Source organism: Coenobita brevimanus, chromosome 24 (genome assembly GCF_032717465.1).
Source record: "Coenobita brevimanus isolate Jiangsu-jjx chromosome 24, ASM3271746v2, whole genome shotgun sequence".
Taxonomy (NCBI): Eukaryota; Metazoa; Arthropoda; class Malacostraca; order Decapoda; family Coenobitidae; genus Coenobita; species Coenobita brevimanus.
The window spans coordinates 9903503-9921975 of NC_136977.1; positions in this window are offsets into that span (position 1 = coordinate 9903503).

Genomic DNA, 18473 nt, shown 5'->3' on the forward strand with positions numbered 1-18473 from the left:
GAGTTATTTTCAGACTCATTTCAAGTTATAATTGGCCTCAAATCCCATGTGGGGGGAGTCTCTGTCATATGTCGCAAAGGACGGGGGGATTTATATTTTTTTTGTGGGGGGGAAGGGCAGTTTTTTTTCCTGGGGGGGGGGAGTTTTGTTTCAAGGGGGAAGGAACATTTTATTAGAGGGGAGGGAGTGGGTGCGAGACATTTTCGAGGGAAAGTGACAGATTAATTTTTGGAGAGGAAGAGGAATTTTGCTTCGAGGGGATAAAGGAAGGTGTGTGTGTGTGTGTGTGTGTGTGTGTGTGTGTGTGTGTGTGTGTGTGTGTGTGTGTGTGTGTGTGTGTGTGTTTATAGAGAGAGAGAGAGAGAGAGAGAGAGACTATATGGGAGGAGCGGAGGGATAAAGAACATATTTCCTTCTTAGTGGGGCGGAGTAGGATATTTTTAGGCAGGAGAGAAAAGGATTTTTCATTCCAGAGGAAGGCGGGCGAGAGATCTGTTTTGGAGGGGAGTGATCTTTTTTTTTCCCTTCTTTTTTGAGTAGTGAAAGAAGGGAAGCGGAAGGGAAAGAGGAGTGGAGGGCGATGGGGATGGGGAAGGGGAAGAGGAGTGAAGGGGACGATCTTTTGTCATGTGCTGCAATAGGGGTGAAGATTTTTTTCTTTTTTTTTAATAAGAGTAAGAGGAGGGGAACAGGTAGAGAAAGAGGGAAGGTAAGGGAAAAAATTTAAGTGGAAAGATGGTTTTTTGTCACATAGCACACTAGAAGTTTTATCATATATTGTTATTTGTTCAAAGAAATGTGGAAGAGGAAGTAAAGGGAGATAAAAGGGGTGACGGGGTGGATGGGAGGGAAGGAGAGGAGGGAAGAAGGAGAGTGGAGGGGTCGGCTTGGTTTAATACGATGCAAGGATGAGAGGGGAGATTTTCTTACGAGGCAATAGGAGGGGAATAGGGAGAGGGAAGGGGAGGGGGAGGGAGAAGGGATGGAGGATGGGGTGGGGGAAGGGGGAGAGAGAGGAAAGGAAGGCGGGAGAGAAGAGAGGAAAGGGAGTGAGAGGAGAGGAAGGGGAGAAAGGTGAGAGGAAGGGGAGAAAGGTGAGAGGAAGGGGAGAGATATGAGAGGAAGGGGGATGGGAAAAGGCAGAGGCCAAGGTCTGTCATATAAGAGGGAAAGGGGTTCTTGTTAATTTATTTATTAATTTTACTGTAAGGAAGGGGCAGGAGGGTGGAGGGGAGAGTTTTTTGAAGGGTGGGGGGAAGTAGGGGGAAACTGAGGGACTGTGTCGTATACGTCAAGGGAGGTTGAGTGTCAGTGAGGAGATCTGGGTGAGGGGCAGGGAAGGTTAGTGGAGGGATGAGTCTGTCGTGCGTCGGAAAGTAGAAAGGTGGAAGGGAGGAGGAAAACACAGGGGAGAGGAAAGGAGGGGAGGAAGTAGAGGCAAGAGGAAAGGAAGGAGAATGGACGGAGAGAGGTTAGTTAGTAAAAAAAAAAAAAAAATGTCCTGTCGACCGTACAAGGATAATTAAAGGCAAATATCTACTTTGGTATTTAAATAAGAAGATGGAGGCTTCTACCATCACCATTCCCCTTGTGAGGCGGGAACGGAAAGTGGAGCTCAGGAGGAGGAGGAGAGGTGGAAGAAAAAGGGGAGGAGAGTGAGAGGGGGAAGGAGTGATGAAGGGGTAAGGAGAGGATAGGAGAGAGGGGGAGAGTGGAGGGGAGAGTGAGAAGAGAGGAGGTCAAGTGAGGAAGAGGCAGACTGGGAAGGGAAGAAGAAGAGGTAGATTGGGAGGGTGAGAAAAAGAGAGAGATTTGGAGGGAGGGTAAAGCAGAGGTGAGAGGGAGGGAGTTACTCTAGAGGTGGGAATGGGAAGAGAGAGGAAGAAGATTTTGGAATGGAAAGGGAAGAAAGAGGAGTAAGATTCTGGAGAAGGGAGGGGAAGAGAGGAAGAGGAGGATTTTGGAGAGGGGAAGAGAAGAGAGAGGATGGAAGGGAAGAGGGAGATGTGGCTTCAGCATTAACGCACAGTCTCCATGGAACTTTATCATTTTTGAAATGATATGATTCTGAGCCTTATTCCCAGCATGGATTACGTCGATTTTTGAGTTTTTCCAACTTTTATTTCAGTCTCGTGTGTGGGCAAAGAGGATATTCATTTTTTTTTAATAGATTCTGTTTGATGGTCTCTTACCATATTCTTTTAAACAAACATTTATACATTTTCATAGATGTATTCATGTCTCCTGTGATGATTAAACTGCACCATCTAACCGATTCTGATTGAGTGAGGGTCGGTACAATTAACTCTGCAACTTGTCTTTTATTTTAGTTCTTTTACAACACATATTAACCATTTCTATTCATATTTTAGAATAAAATTTTGATGGATGGACCTCTGTCCAGGTATATTTTCTATCACACTATATTCTCTTTCCCCTGAGTGGCAATAATATGTAAAGCCTCATACTAGCCCGAGGTAATTCAATATTCAGGATCATGTGACCCATTTAACTGAATAAATTAATCCGACGTTAGCCTGAAGAGGATACTGCAGTTGTCCGGATCATGAGAGGGTTAATGGTTATAGTATCAATACCTCGGGTTCCTATGAATCACTCAAAAGCTGAATAAAATCGTCTGGCGCAACCTGGAAGAAAATACTAGAGTTGTTATCATCTGCGAGGGTTTACTATGAAGCTTTATATTCTACTTACTTACTTAGCATTATCATCCTCAGCGTAAACTCAATTATATAAAATATGTATTTATATATATCCACATAATTATGTAGTTTTTTGTCTTAGTTAAAAATAACCAGCTCCTCGTCCTTCTCCTACCTCTCCCATTGGTCTCTTCATACCTTATTAACTGTTTCTACTACTTTCCTTCTAGGTTTTTCTTCTCCCCCTCCTCACTCCCTCCTTTTCTTCCTCTCCCTCATTTCCTTCCTACATCCGTCCCCCCCTTCGCCCTCTAAATCTATCAATTATATATATATATATATATATATATATATATATATATATATATATATATATATATATATATATATGTGTGTGTGTGTGTGTGTGTGTGTGTGTGTGTGTGTGCATTAGTGATGGTCCGAATATTCGCATTCGCATTTGCATGTTGTCATGCGGATATTTTGTAATTATTAAAAATGTACGTTTATAAAGTTTATATAAAATCAAATAAGGAGTTGAAAGCTTGAGTTGAACGAGCGTTGTAGGCTGATGTTGCCAACCAAGCAGCAATGCCAAACTAGCAAAGGGCTGCACGCTGCATCATGCAATGTTGCCAGAATCCCAGAAAAATTCTTGATTCCTCCAGATTTTTTTGCTTAATATAAGATTTTCAAAATTTCTCATTAAAAAGCGGGTAATTCCGGATTTTTAGTTCATAACCAGAAAAAGTACTCTAAATCTCAAGAATTTCTGAGAGAGAGAGAGAGAGAGAGAGAGAGAGAGAGAGCCTGTCTGACGTGATCTGTTCTGGGTCCGTTCGAAGTTCGTCTAGGACGCGTGGAGTTGGGTCCTCGTCCCACATCCTGTTAACATAAAAAATTGATAAAAATTTGTTTTCAGTTTTCTACGGCCGAAACTCTTGGTGAAATTAATTCATACAGAGAAAAATGAGTGACTCACGTTTCTGTGTCATCAAACAAAATATTCGCATTTGCATTCGTATTCGCGAATACTGGAAATTCATATTCACATCTGCAAATGTTGAAAAACATACATTCGGGCCATCACTAGTATGCATGTATGTAGGTATTCATATATATATATATATATATATATATATATATATATATATATATATATATATATATATATATATACTCGTACATATACAGTATAGTAATATCGTTGCCCTCTATTTCCATCTTTCCTGCAGTCTTGCCTTCTCTCCCCTCCCTCCAACCATTCTCTTTCTTCCATAGTCTCTCCATCTCTTTCACAGCTTTATCTTCTATCCTCCTCCTTCTCCTCTTCATACATCCAGCCAGAGATGAAAGCCTTAGCCCTAAATCCGATCAGCGGAGAGGATGTTTCGGTCTGGACCACAAGTTTGATTGCCCGTATACGGTTACGGCAGGGGCAGGAGGGGAGATGGGGGGCTGGGGTAGGGGATGAGGGAGAGGGAGAAAATACTGAGACAGACAGATGGTTAGATAGGCTGACAGGTAAATGTACACAGATAGCGAGACAGTCACAGATATAAAGGTATATGGATAGACAGACAGGCAGATAGATACAGAGACAGACAAACAGATAGACACAGACAGATAGACAGATAAACAGATGGACTGAGATGAATACAGAAAGATAAATGGATAAACATACATACTAACAGAGAGAGAGAGAGAGAGAGAGAGAGAGAGAGAGAAAGAGAGCAAGTCCACCCACATGACGCCAACCGCAAGAACCTCACAGACCAGTATCACAGCCACCAAGTAATTACATTTTCTTACCCACACTGGCTTACACCGGCGCTTTTATTGCCCCGAAGTCCTACAACCCACTTACCCTTATGGTCCCTACTATATTTTTTGGCACTAGACTGATATAAACTTGGAATACTGTTGTGAAGCATAGCTGTCGTAATGTAATAGTACCTCACTGCAGACTTATTACTGTGTTATTACCCCCACCTAAACCATACAACCCCGACGTCTTCATTTCATTATGCAGGGTAGTCTATAAACAGGGTGGGCGTAACTTCGGGGAAAAAAAAAAATATATATATATATATATGTATATATATATGAAAATTCTTTTAAAAATTCCTATACCAACATGGATCCAAATCTCGACTGTAACGAAGCAATACTAAGTAATGATTTATGAGGGAGATAATTCTTACCTATAAGGTCATCAATAAATGTAGCTCCATTACGGTTGAAATCTGAACCCATGCTGATATACGACGCAGGGTACGTATTGATAAGGCTGACTGAGTCGTCCTCCAAACACACGAGAAATTGCCTACCGAAGTGAAGGAGGAGTGTTAACAGAGAGAGAGAGAGAGAGAGAGAGAGAGAGAAACTTATAAATAAATATATATAATCTATATGGATGTTTTATGGATAGATGGAGATATTTTATATACATATACGTATATATTATTTCCTACTCCCACTGACACACCCGTTCCCACACCAGCATACTGAGCAGTCCTCACAACACATAAGATACCGCCAGACGAATTTCTAGCTGAGGACCTTTTGGGCTGAGATGGGTAGAAACAATAGTCCTTAACTCTTTCACTATGATGACGACTCTTAATATCGTATCTACTGTAGGTACTGTCAGACGATATTATTCAGCTTAACCCCCTTCCAGTCCAGTGAATTTGGCCAACATTCATGTTATTTTCAGACGATTTTATTTAGATCTGGGGAGACCTACTGGTGACTTGGTAAATGAAGGCTCTATCTAACCGTGTAGTGAAGGGGTAAATGAAGCTCTATTTAACCGTGTAGTGAAGGAATAACTGAAGGTTCTATCTAACCGTGTAGTGAATGGATTAATGGAGCTCTATTTAACCGTGCAGTGAAGGGATAACTGAAGGTTCTATCTAGCCGTGTAGTGAATGGATTAATGGGGCTCAATCTAACCGTGTAGTGAAGGGGTAAATGAAGGCTCTATCTAACCGTGTAGTGAATGGATTAATGGAGCTCTATCTAACCGTGTAGTGAAGGGGTAAATGAAGGCTCTATCTAACCGTGTAGTGAATGGATTAATGGAGCTCTATCTAACCGTGTAGTGAAGGGGTAAATGAAGGCTCTATCTAACCGTGTAGTGAATGGATTAATGGAGCTCTATCTAACCGTGTAGTGAAGGGGTAAATGAAGGCTCTATCTAACCGTGTAGTGAATGGATTAATGGAGCTCTATCTAACCGTGTAGTGAAGGGGTAAATGAAGGCTCTATCTAACCGTGTAGTGAATGGATTAATGGAGCTCTATTTAACCGTGCAGTGAAGGGATAACTGAAGGTTCTATCTAGCCGTGTAGTGAATGGATTAATGGAGCTCTATCTAACCGTGTAGTGAAGGGGTAAATGAAGGCTCTATCTAACCGTGTAGTGAATGGATTAATGGAGCTCTATCTAACCGTGTAGTGAAGGGGTAAATGAAGGCTCTATCTAACCGTGTAGTGAATGGATTAATGGAGCTCTATCTAACCGTGTAGTGAAGGGGTAAATGAAGGCTCTATCTAACCGTGTAGTGAATGGATTAATGGAGCTCTATCTAACCGTGTAGTGAAGGGGTAAATGAAGGCTCTATCTAACCGTGTAGTGAATGGATTAATGGAGCTCTATCTAACCGTGTAGTGAAGGGGTATATGAAGGCTCTATCTAACCGTGTAGTGAATGGATTAATGGAGCTCTATCTAACCGTGTAGTGAAGAGGTGAATGAAGGCTCTATCTAACCGTGTAGTGAAGAGGTGAATGAAGGCTCTATCTAACCGTGCAGTCAAAGGATAAATACAGGCTCTATCTAACCGTGTGGTGAAGGGATAAATGCAGGCTCCGTATCTAATCTCTCCAGTTCGAAGAAGTCCACTAAAAAAAATTTATATGGACATGGTAAGAATAAAAATTAAAAGACTCACCAGGCAAGCTTGTAAAAAAAAAAAAAATAAATAAAACTGGCACATCGTTACTAGAAATAAAAAAAGTACGGTATCTACAAAGCGCTGAGAGAGAGCATACCTCCGCCAATGCCATTAAGGATTCGGATTTGCCCCCAAATTTAATCATTTCTTCCTTGGTCCATGGCCCACCCTTTCACAACATTTCATCAAAATCCGTTCATAACTTTTTGAATAATCCTGCTAACAGATCCGTGGCTATAGGATCCGGATCCGGACCCGCCCCAAAATGTAATCAATTCTTTCTTGGTCCATGGTTCACCTTTCCACAAAATTTCACTGAAATTCATGGAGAACTTTTGGAGATATTGTGCGGGATACTCCGGATTCGGATCCGGCCCAAAATTTAATCATTTCTTCCTTGCCCATGGCCCCACCCTTCCGCAAAATTTCATCAAAATCAGTTCAAACCTATTTAAGTAATTCTGCTGACAGACAAACACACAGACAAACAAACCTCCTTGGCGGAGGTAACTAGACGCCTGGATTCCGATGTGTTAGACTGACCTTGACTAGCGTGCTCTGCTTTACTGTAAAGCTGACTGTAATCTTCCGTCACATTAACCCATCATTAAATTAGGGTATGAATTTATTTCATGCACCGAGCATTTGAATCTGAGTAAAGACCAAGCAGTACTTTCCCTACTGCCATGCATTTCTGCTCCTGGAACCACTTTCATACCGTACCAGTAACTCACCACATTTCTTGACCCTAAAGAGTTTTATATATTCTTACGTACTGGCAACACCAAGAGTGTTTTAATGACATATCGGTGAGATTACTGAACTGAACTAAACCTAAACATGTTATACTGGCAAACCAAGAAATCTAGGTTTCTTCCGTGCTATCACTTCCTATAGGGTCTGATCAATAATATTAGAGAACAGGACAAAGTGCTCTCTCTCACTCTCTGTCTGTCTGTCTGTCTCTCATACACACACACACACACACACACACACACACACACACACACACAGATAGACAGACAAACAGACACACGCACGCACACATGCGCACCTACCCTCACACAATAACCTTGAACCCCCAAGAAGACAAACTCAAAAAAGCCCCGAATTGGCATCCAAAATCTTCATATGTTGCAACACACACACACACACACACACACACACACACACAATGGATCGAGTTGACGTCTTGGCGGGATTAGTCTCTTAAGCTCTGTAATCTCATCCTTCCAGCCACTTTATGATTCCTTGGCTCATTACACTTCAGAAACTTTCCTCCTGTTTTTCTCCGTTCTCTCCTGCCTGCCCCTCCTCTTGTTTTGACTCTCTCTCTCTCCCCCTCTCTCTCTCTCTCTATCTCTCTCTCTCTCTCTCTCTCTCTCTCTCTCTCTCTCTCTCTCTCTCTCTCTCTCTCTCTCTCATTTTCCCTTATACTACATCTTTTATTTTCCCTTTTCCTTTAGCTCCCATCTTTCTTCTCGCTTTCTGCCCCCATTTACTTCTTTCACACCCTCAGTTTCTCCTTAGCTTCTTCGTTTTTTTCCTCCTCATTTTCTTCCTTTCCTCCTTCCTTTCTCCTTCCTCTTTCCCTTCTCTTTAAACCTCCTCCATGCATTTCTTCCTCCCTACTTCTATTTCCTTTTTGCGTTCTTCTCCTCCATATCCCGTTTTCATTTCCTTTTCCATTTCCTTTAATTCCGTTGTTATCCTAGTAATTGTGTGTGTGTGTGTGTGTGTGTGTGTGTGTGTGTGTGTGTGTGTGTGTGTGTGTGTGTGTGTGTGTGTGTGTGTGTGTGTGTGTGTGTGTGTGTGTGTGTGTGTGTGTTACTGTCTTTTAATTCCTTTCTGCTTTCGTGATTTTCGGCTTTCGCTGCTTCTTTATTAATATTCTCTCTCTCTCTCTCTCTCTCTCTCTCTCTCTCTCTCTCTCTCTCAACTAAGTCCTTCGTTTCTTCCCCAGCATTAACCTACTTCCTCACACGTCCATTTCCCTCACCCTCTTCCTCGAGTCACGTCCATTCATCGTCTCCCTAGCCCATCTTTTACACCCCCTCTGCATTTAACGTTTTCACTACGATGACATCTTAAAATTGTAACTATTTGTGCTAACGGGAGTAGATTTTATCAAACTTATGATTCTCTGGAAGCAATGGAGTATAAAATAAAATGGTCTCCCATATAATTCTCTCTCTCTCTCTCTCTCTCTCTCTCTCTCTCTCTCTCTCTCTCCAGCTTTAGACTCATGCGACTCACTCTCAACTGAATAATATCGTCTGGGGTTAACTGGAATGCAATGCTAGAGTTGTCCCGGCCTTGCAAGGGTTGGCAGTATTCTAAATTTGGTCACAAGGTAATATTTACCTTTGGAGATACTTCTTCAGTACCACCATATCTTCTTTACTTTAATCGTGTTACCGCCAAACAATTTTACTTAGCTTTAATCCCTTCAGTATAGTGGCGCGTTTCTATACTTTCTTCTTGCTTCCTGTAGACGATTTTATTCACCTGAAGAAAGTTGTTCAAGTAGCGGTATATGTCCAACATTCGATTGCAAATAGCCTCTCTTCAGCTAAATTCGCCTAAGGTCAGTAAGGATAAAAGATACAAGACGTCATCGCGGTAAATGGGTTAAGCTGCTTACAGTGCTAAAACAGAAATGGGTGAGTGAAGAGGGGCCAAAGCGAGGCGAGCAAGACGAATCAAATACCACCCTCTTGAGAATACCGGGGCTTCGCTTAGGTTTATGACAGGAATGGAGCTATTTTTTGTATATTCTCTTTTTTTGTTTTTATTCTGAATGGCACCGGATGACTACACTGAACTTAACCCCTTGAAACCAAAGGACATTACATACAAGGTGGTTGTCACGGGGTTTTTAAAATATCACGGTAATTTTGAAATAAATGGTTAAATATTATTTAAATTGATAATAATATTCAATAATATTGAAGAGCAGAGACAATGATTGTCTTGCTACATCAAGCAACGATTACTTTACGCTGGCTTAGCACGATTCTCTGAGAACGAGAATTCATAAACTTTCTCAACAGTACTCAGCAGAGACTAATTACTCACAATTGCTGAATTACTGTACTGTTAGCCTCTGGAGAAAGTTACATCACCCCTGACAATAAATAACTAATACTAATAATAATAACATCAGGTTCTTGCTGATGCATTAACTCCTGGCACAACGGATTTTAAGTTAATACAACAAGACTGGTCTAAGTACCAGTTATGAATAGTAAACGTTTATGCAAGCTAGAGCTGTATGGAAAATAAGCTTAATTATGGAGAAATGAAACAAGATTTACTCTACATTAAGCTCAAGAAATAGAACTGTTAAATTTATTAATTACAAAAATAAATTTAACATTACATTTCAAATAAAATTAAATGAGACGCACTCGCTCACTCACACAGAAGCTAAATACTTACGCCTAGGAAAAACACCTTAACTAAGCTCTTAAAACTACAAAATACACAAAAGAAATACCAGTCGATGAATGCTATGTATCACCACTAAGGTGGGAGGACTGGATTAACTGTCTAGTGGAGCTTGGGGTGCTAGCTGACCTCTCCACTTCTGAGCACAGAACCTTTCTCCGCCACAGCAAACACAAGACTGAATTCAAATACATTGAATGGGCAGGACGCAAGGCGTGGCTAACGGTTGAGGGAAGCAGAGGCAAACGATAAAGAAATAATTGTATCGCTCAGTAGCGCACTTAGTGACGTGCATTAAATCGGTCACTTTTTGAAAACGGTGACGAATTATTTGAAAAGTATACCCCGAAATGGAGAGAGAAACGGTTAACTGAGCGATACACAGTGAGTTTTCCACTAATAGTTCGTGGCTTCTCACAAAAGGAAATGTCGCGAATTGATTCTGACATTACGCCCCATGAAAATTAAATCTTTCTTCCTTCAGAAGAAAGAATTCAATATACATACAAATAAATCCTAACTCATTAACACAAGATTCACACTGTGGTGTGTGTGCTATCCCTGCTACAGGAGAAAGTCGCAGTCGTCAGTGAGCGAAAACCTCGTATTTACGTTAATAGAAGCAAGCTTGAGGGAAAAACTCCGTGACGACGGTGAAAATCCTGTACTCAGGTCAAACTGAGCGAAAATTCGCTACATTTACACTGACAACTAATTGTTGTGTAGCGTGGTGTATGTAATACACGGTGTAGGTGTGACAGTTGTAGTGTAACTGTACCTACGTGTAAAATGACATAGTAAATATTATGGCGACGACGGAGCAGAGGAGAAGAGGCGGCAGCGTGCGGCAGACGATCAGCTGGTCCGCACAGCAAAACTGCTACACCCATTGCTGAACCTGCAAAACCAATTGAGGTGGAGCATCAAAAGTGTCAATGAGACAAAATTCTTATTAAGTTACAATTACTCTCTCTGCCTAGCAGTCAGTGCTACGACGTACATTCGAGGTCGCCATTAATTATAGCACACAATTATGTTTCGACAAGTTGAGAATCCCTGTGCAAACTCGGGTCTTCCATAGCCTCGAACCGCACACGGGTCCTCAACCTGTGCCTCAACCTACAGTACTTATATTAATATCGGAGAGCTGAGAAACCTTGTGCAAACTTGGGTCTTCCATAGCCTCAAGTCGCCTCTGCAGAGTTCTCACTTCCCCCTTAACCTACAATACAATACTTCTATTAGTACCGGGAAGCTGAGAATCCTTGTGCAAACTTGGGTCTTCCATAGCCTCAAGTCGCCTCTGCGGAGTTCTCACTTCCCCCTTAACCTACAGTACTTCTATTAGTACCGGGAAGCTGAGAATCCTTATGCAAACTTGGGTCTTCCATAGCCTCAAGTCGCCTCTCAACTTTCCCCTTAACTTACGGTACATAACATGTATGTACAGGCCCTGGACATAATGTGTCCTGTGGGGCCAATGGGCGAGACGTCAGGTCTGCACCCACTTCACCACTACCCTGTCTCTCAACTGGCTCAGAGATTACAGGTGTGGTTATGAATGGCACAGGAAGGGCATGTCCCTGATTAGTGGTGATACTCTGGCACACACTGCAGGAACGGACAAAACTATCTATGTCTCGTCCCATCCCTGGCCAGAAAAAGTCAGCTCGGATACGGCCCTGGGTCTTCCTTTTGCCCATGTGACCTCCTGAGACTGAACAATGACCCCATTGTAACACTGCTAGGCGGTACTTGGCGGGAACGACAAACTGCAGTCGAACCTCGCCCTCGGGTGTTCGTGACTCACGGTAGAGCCGTCCTTGTTTACGAAGGAACTTGGCTCGACCTCCCCGTGAATACTTTATCACTCGACCCTTTTGTTTGTTCCGCACGGTAGCAAGTGTCGGGTCAGAATGTTGTTCTTGTACAACAAGTTGACTACACATCAGATCTTGCGGCGATTCAATGATCACTGGGGTGACACAGTGTGGAGCCTCAGCCATGGCTCGTGTTACCGCAGCAGCCGAAGTCTGAGTAGGCCATCATCGGAGCAACTATCCTTGGCTCCTTGAATATTGCCTACTATCAAGTCAAATAGAGGCTCTGGCATGACAACTGCAAGTGTCGTACCAGTATAAAATGGAGATGCCACCTGGATACATGCCTCAGGGAACAATCTCACTGATCCATCAATAAGGCTTACATGGATCTGTCGACCTGTATACTGCTCAGGCCGAACTAGACTCTGCTTAACAGAGCAACCTGAGGAACCATTGTCTCCTCAGGACCTTCACAGGAATACCTCCCACAAACCCTTGCTGAACAAGGAAGGTACTGTCACCTGTGGAGGGCCTTTGAGGAAGCAGCTAGCCACTCATGAGGCTGCTGAATTGATGTGGCAAACATTGTGCCTTGTGAATTATAAGATGGAACATTGGCCATCTGTGGAGGGGGTTCACTGTCACTGTGGGACTAGTGAACTGTGGGGAAGTACCCACACTGGTAGGGACGTGACCACCAGACTGCTGCTGAGGAATGAAGGCTGCATTCGCTTCCTGCCTCTTTTGAGTTGGTGGTGAAAAACTTTGTCCCGTCGGTCGGTTGCGTGGCTGATACTGCTGCTGGTTAGGGTACTTGTTGTACCTCTTCCACTCAGGTTTCTGAGTGTTTTGCCCCTGGTCCTTCCACTGCGGTTTTGGACCTTGGCCATTACTCTGAGAACGGCCTTGGTGCTGGGATTCAGTCTGAGACGGCTTCCCAGACTTGGCAGTATCTTTTCTGCTCCAGGTGTTTTGCTTACGAGCTTGATACCCGTATGCAGTAAAGAATGCGTCAGCCTTCTCTGCCATTTGGCTGGCATCTTTCACCTGGCAGATCTTAAGCTGTGCTATGAGCTCAGCAGGCCACGACCTCTCTAGCTGTGTACGCAGCATCAGGTCAATTATCCCCTCACGCGGGGAAGGAGTTTCATCTTTCTCCATCCACTCATTTAAGTAAGCTGTGAGACGATCAAGGAACTGAACAGCTGTCTCCTTGTCTTGGAGACGAGCTCGCATGAACTGAACTTTGGCGTCGTCTACTGTGAGACCATACGCCTTAATGAGTGCAGCTTTCATCATCTCATATGTGAGATTGTCTCCACGAATTCTGTGGAGAATATCGAGGGCAGGGCCCTCAAATAGGCTAAGAAACTGAAGCCGCTTAGCTGCCTCATCCAGTTGATATAAGTCTGCCATGTCCTCAAAACGAGCTATGTACGGCTCGATTCGCTCGCTTTCCTTGTATGAAGGAAGCTTGATGCGTGGGGTCGCCAGGACATGTGCAGGGGGAACGCTCGTGGAGCTTTGACCAACTGCACCAGACGTGTCTGAAGCCAAGGAATCTCGCTTGAGCTTCATCATTTCAAGTTCATGTTTTTCTGCCTCACGTTCGGCACGTTCATGTTCTCGTTCGCTCGCGTTGTTCACGCTCGTATTCGCGCTGTTCTCGCTCTTTTCTAACTCGAGCTCGCGTTGTTTCTGCTCGTATTCGCGCTGTTTCTAACGCTGCTCTTGTTCATAAGCACGCTCTCTTTCACGTTCCTCACGCTGTTCTCGCTCGTATTCGCGCTGTATCCTACGCTCTTCACGAGCATCTTTCTCACGTTCTTGCTCGTAATTGAACCGTGAGAGAACGTAACTCTGTATTTTCTCTGGGTCTGTGAGACCAATATCTTTGGCTTCCTGTACATATACAGCTGTAGCCATGATGCTAGCTCAATTTACTAAGTAACCGAAATTGAGTACTGACTGCTTAGCTTACCGAATACTAATAAACACAAGTAAAGAATACAGACACAAGCTAGTGGTGACCAGTCTTATCTAGTTAACTGGCAAAGAATAAATCAAAAATGTAAATGACTGGGAAGACTCAATAATAAACACAATGGGTACGGCGACTTCCCAGGAGCGAATAAAATCGTCTGGCGTTACCAAGAATAAACTAGAGTTAAGTACTCTATTGATTTATAAAGCAAAAACTCACTTGCTAAATTAACGGTAAACACCAGTAAGCTTGTGCCTATAAACTTTAATGATAAATACCTAAATATGAATGAGTGAGCACTATCTCGTGAATAGCTTTAGAGCTAGGAGTTAATATCCTGGCGAGGTCGCCAATTGTCACGGGGTTTTTAAAATATCACGGTAATTTTGAAATAAATGGTTAAATATTATTTAAATTGATAATAATATTCAATAATATTGAAGAGCAGAGACAATGATTGTCTTGCTACATCAAGCAACGATTACTTTACGCTGGCTTAGCACGATTCTCTGAGAACGAGAATTCATAAACTTTCTCAACAGTACTCAGCAGAGACTAATTACTCACAATTGCTGAATTACTGTACTGTTAGCCTCTGGAGAAAGTTACATCACCCCTGACAATAAATAACTAATACTAATAATAATAACATCAGGTTCTTGCTGATGCATTAACTCCTGGCACAACGGATTTTAAGTTAATACAACAAGACTGGTCTAAGTACCAGTTATGAATAGTAAACGTTTATGCAAGCTAGGAGCTGTATGGAAAATAAGCTTAATTATGGAGAAATGAAACAAGATTTACTCTACATTAAGCTCAAGAAATAGAACTGTTAAATTTATTAATTACAAAAATAAATTTAACATTACATTTCAAATAAAATTAAATGAGACGCACTCGCTCACTCACACAGAAGCTAAATACTTACGCCTAGGAAAAACACCTTAACTAAGCTCTTAAAACTACAAAATACACAAAAGAAATACCAGTCGATGAATGCTATGTATCACCACTAAGGTGGGAGGACTGGATTAACTGTCTAGTGGAGCTTGGGGTGCTAGCTGACCTCTCCACTTCTGAGCACAGAACCTTTCTCCGCCACAGCAAACACAAGACTGAATTCAAATACATTGAATGGGCAGGACGCAAGGCGTGGCTAACGGTTGAGGGAAGCAGAGGCAAACGATAAAGAAATAATTGTATCGCTCAGTAGCGCACTTAGTGACGTGCATTAAATCGGTCACTTTTTGAAAACGGTGACGAATTATTTGAAAAGTATACCCCGAAATGGAGAGAGAAACGGTTAACTGAGCGATACACAGTGAGTTTTCCACTAATAGTTCGTGGCTTCTCACAAAAAGGAAATGTCGCGAATTGATTCGTGACAGTGGTATATATATATATATATATATATATATATATATATATATATATATATATAGGCAAAGAGCCCTTTTCGTTAGCGCGTGACGAGCGAGCAAGCGTTCAAACATACGCTTATCACCATAATTTCATCTAGGTGTGAACGTTCAACATTTTTGGTGAGGTAGTTGAACAATAACAGAATAATTAGCTAAAATATTTACTTTCCCATGTTCTCTCTCTCACACACACACGCCCGCGCACACAATCACCATATGAAAGTGAAAAACAACTCGTACCTGGCATGTCATTTTCACAGTGCATTAAATCGATTTCATATTGGAGCACGTCAACTGAAGCCCTTGGTACATTCCCTTGGAAAGCAGGGATTCCAAGGAGTTTCTCGGGTCCTATGAGTAAATATATAGCTAAAAACAAAATTTACTGAATGAATCTACTACCTGCTGAATGAATATCTTCTGTATCTCACATGGTAGAAAAGTTATTAGCCTCTGAAAACAAGCGGGGTCGGGCCGTGCCGGGTCGGGTCGTGTTGGGCTGCTGATTTCTTAGCTGAATGTAAACATCGCTTCGCTACGCTTGCTCGCATCGCTCCTGCGCTCGTTCGCTCGTAATAAACCCTTCTTCCACTCTGCCGGGTGATTTCTCCGGTGTTGCGGGGACGGCTCAGTGTTATCAATGTTTATCCTGCATCATTAATTCACTCCATACTCCCACCCGCACAGTTACGCCCAAACCAGCAGACTGAGGCGTCCCCGCAACACATGAGATACCGCCTGATGGGTTTCTTGTGGAATTTATGGACCACCCTCTAAATTGTACGTTTATCCTGACTTCATTCTTTCTATCTTCAGATGAATTTATCAACTCTGGATAGAGATTTCGAACTGGAGGGGTTAGATACAGCCTTCACTGCCCACTTCACTATCAGGGGTCTCGTTGAACCTGAATCTGGTGGAGAAAACGAAAAAAAAAAAAAATAATAGAGAACAGACATTGCACTGAAGGTGTTTAAAGGAGATGTGTTGGGTGTTCCATATATTAGGCATCTCAGGTCTTGTCCATCTTACTACTTCATTTCCTACTTCTCATAAGCCCTTTTATCTTACACGGTGTCTGCTTCGTACGTCTACTAATTGCCTGGTTGATTAGAAAGTTTATGAAGCAGCCGAAATGTTAGTGCTTCTCACCCCAGCAGAGGAGGAGTCCCAGCTACACACAAGACAGCAGGACACAATTTATGGACCACCCTGTACATGAAGCACATTGTGGACAGGATGAACTGAGACGACTAAAGACGGAATAAATGCCTGGGTGTCTTAAGACTCCCGGGGTAGAACATATTTTGTCACTAGAATGGAGGAGGTAGTCTACCCTCTTTCTCTCTCTCTCTCTCTCTCTCTCTCTCTCTCTCTCTCTCTCTCTCTCTCTCTCTCTCTCGAGCTTAAATGGAAACCTCTTGCAGTGAAGGGGATAGCTATAATCTTCTTTAGCCCCCTGTGGCGGGGGGGACACAATCTGGCCGCACTATGGGATGGTACTACTACTCTGCGGCCAGGTTGTGTTAGGAAGAATACTGCCACCGTATTCCCTGCGTGTCGTAAAAGGCGACTAAAAGGGGCGGGGTGAGGGGACTAGGGACCCCCTCCTCTGTTTTTTAGTTCCTAAAAAGAGACAGGCCAGAGAAAGGGATGGGGGATTGAGTTATCCCCGTACCCTGAAAATTGGGTCTATGAATGTGCGTGGATGTAGTACGATTGAGGCTAAAAGGGAGGAGATTGGGAGAATGTTTGTGAGAGGAAAGTTGGATGTGTTAGCTTTGAGTGAAACGAAGATGAAAGAGAAGGGTGAGTCTATGTTTGGAAGTGTGAATGGAAGATTGTCAGGTGTTGATAGAGGAAGGGCAAGAGAAGGTGTGACCTTGTTCGTGAGTCCGGAAGTACAGCAGTGTGTGACTGAATGGAAGGAGGTGTCATCGAGACTGATGTGGATGAAAGCGAAATTTGAACGTGAGTTGTGGGTGTTTGTGAGTGCATATGGGCCTGGTAGTGAAAGGGATGAAGAAGAGAGGGAGTCTTTCTGGAATGATGTTGATGAGTGTCTGCAGAGTTTTGGAGCGAATGTGATTGTGGTAATGATGGGAGATCTGAATGCTAGAGTGGGATATGTAGCAGTTGAAGGTGTAGTTGGTATGTATGGTGTGTCTGGAAGAAATGAAAATGGGGAACGAATGATAGCGATGTGTGCTGAGCGAGAGATGGTGATTGGAAATACGCTGTTTGAGAAGAAAGATATTTATAAGTATACATGGGTGAGACAGGAGGGTGGAAGGGTTGATGATAGAACTTTGATGGACTATGTGGTTGTGTCTAGGAATGTAATAGGAAGATTGTTGGATGTGAGAGTTCTGAGAGGGGAGGGTGGAGGTATGTCTGACCACTACCTGGTGGAGGGAAAGTTAAGAGTAGGTAAGAGATGGGTGAGCGCTAGGAGGGTTAGGTGTGGCAGGGAGGTTTTGAAAGTGAGTGAGTTGGATAAAATTGAGAAAAAGATAGAGTATCAGGAGAAATTGAAAGATGAGTGGAAAGAAGTGAAAGATCGGGAAAATGGCAGTGTGGAGGAGGAATGGCAGTTATTTAAGAGTGCTGTGGTGGGGCATGCAGAAGAGGCGTGTGGTGCGAGACGTGTGGGTGGTGGTGTAAGAAAAGGAAGTGAATGGTGGTGCGAGGAAGTAAGTATGGCTGTGGCTGAGAAGAGACGTGCATATGAAGTGTGGCTGCAGAGGAAGGATGAGATGTCATATGAAAGGTATAAGGAAAAGAGGAATAGGGCTTGAAGGGCTGTGCGTGATGCTAAAGTGGCAGCAGATGAGAGGTGGGGTAGGCGGCTGACAGAGAATTTTCAACAGAATAAGAAAATGTTTTGGAAGGAGGTGAAAAGGGTGCGAAAGAGAGAGTCTGGGAAGGAAGAACGAGTAAAAGCAGAGGATGGAAGGATGTTAACTGAGATGGATGCAGTAAGGAAGAGATGGGCAAAGTATTTTGAAAGATTGTTAAATGTAGAGGAGGAAAGGGTGGCTGAGATTGTGGCGGATGGAAGGGTGCAAGGAATAAATGTGTTGGGAGAGTTGAATGATTCTTTGATCACGAAGGAGGAAGTGGAGAAGGCAGTAAAGGAGATGAAAACAGGGAAAGATGTAGGTATGGA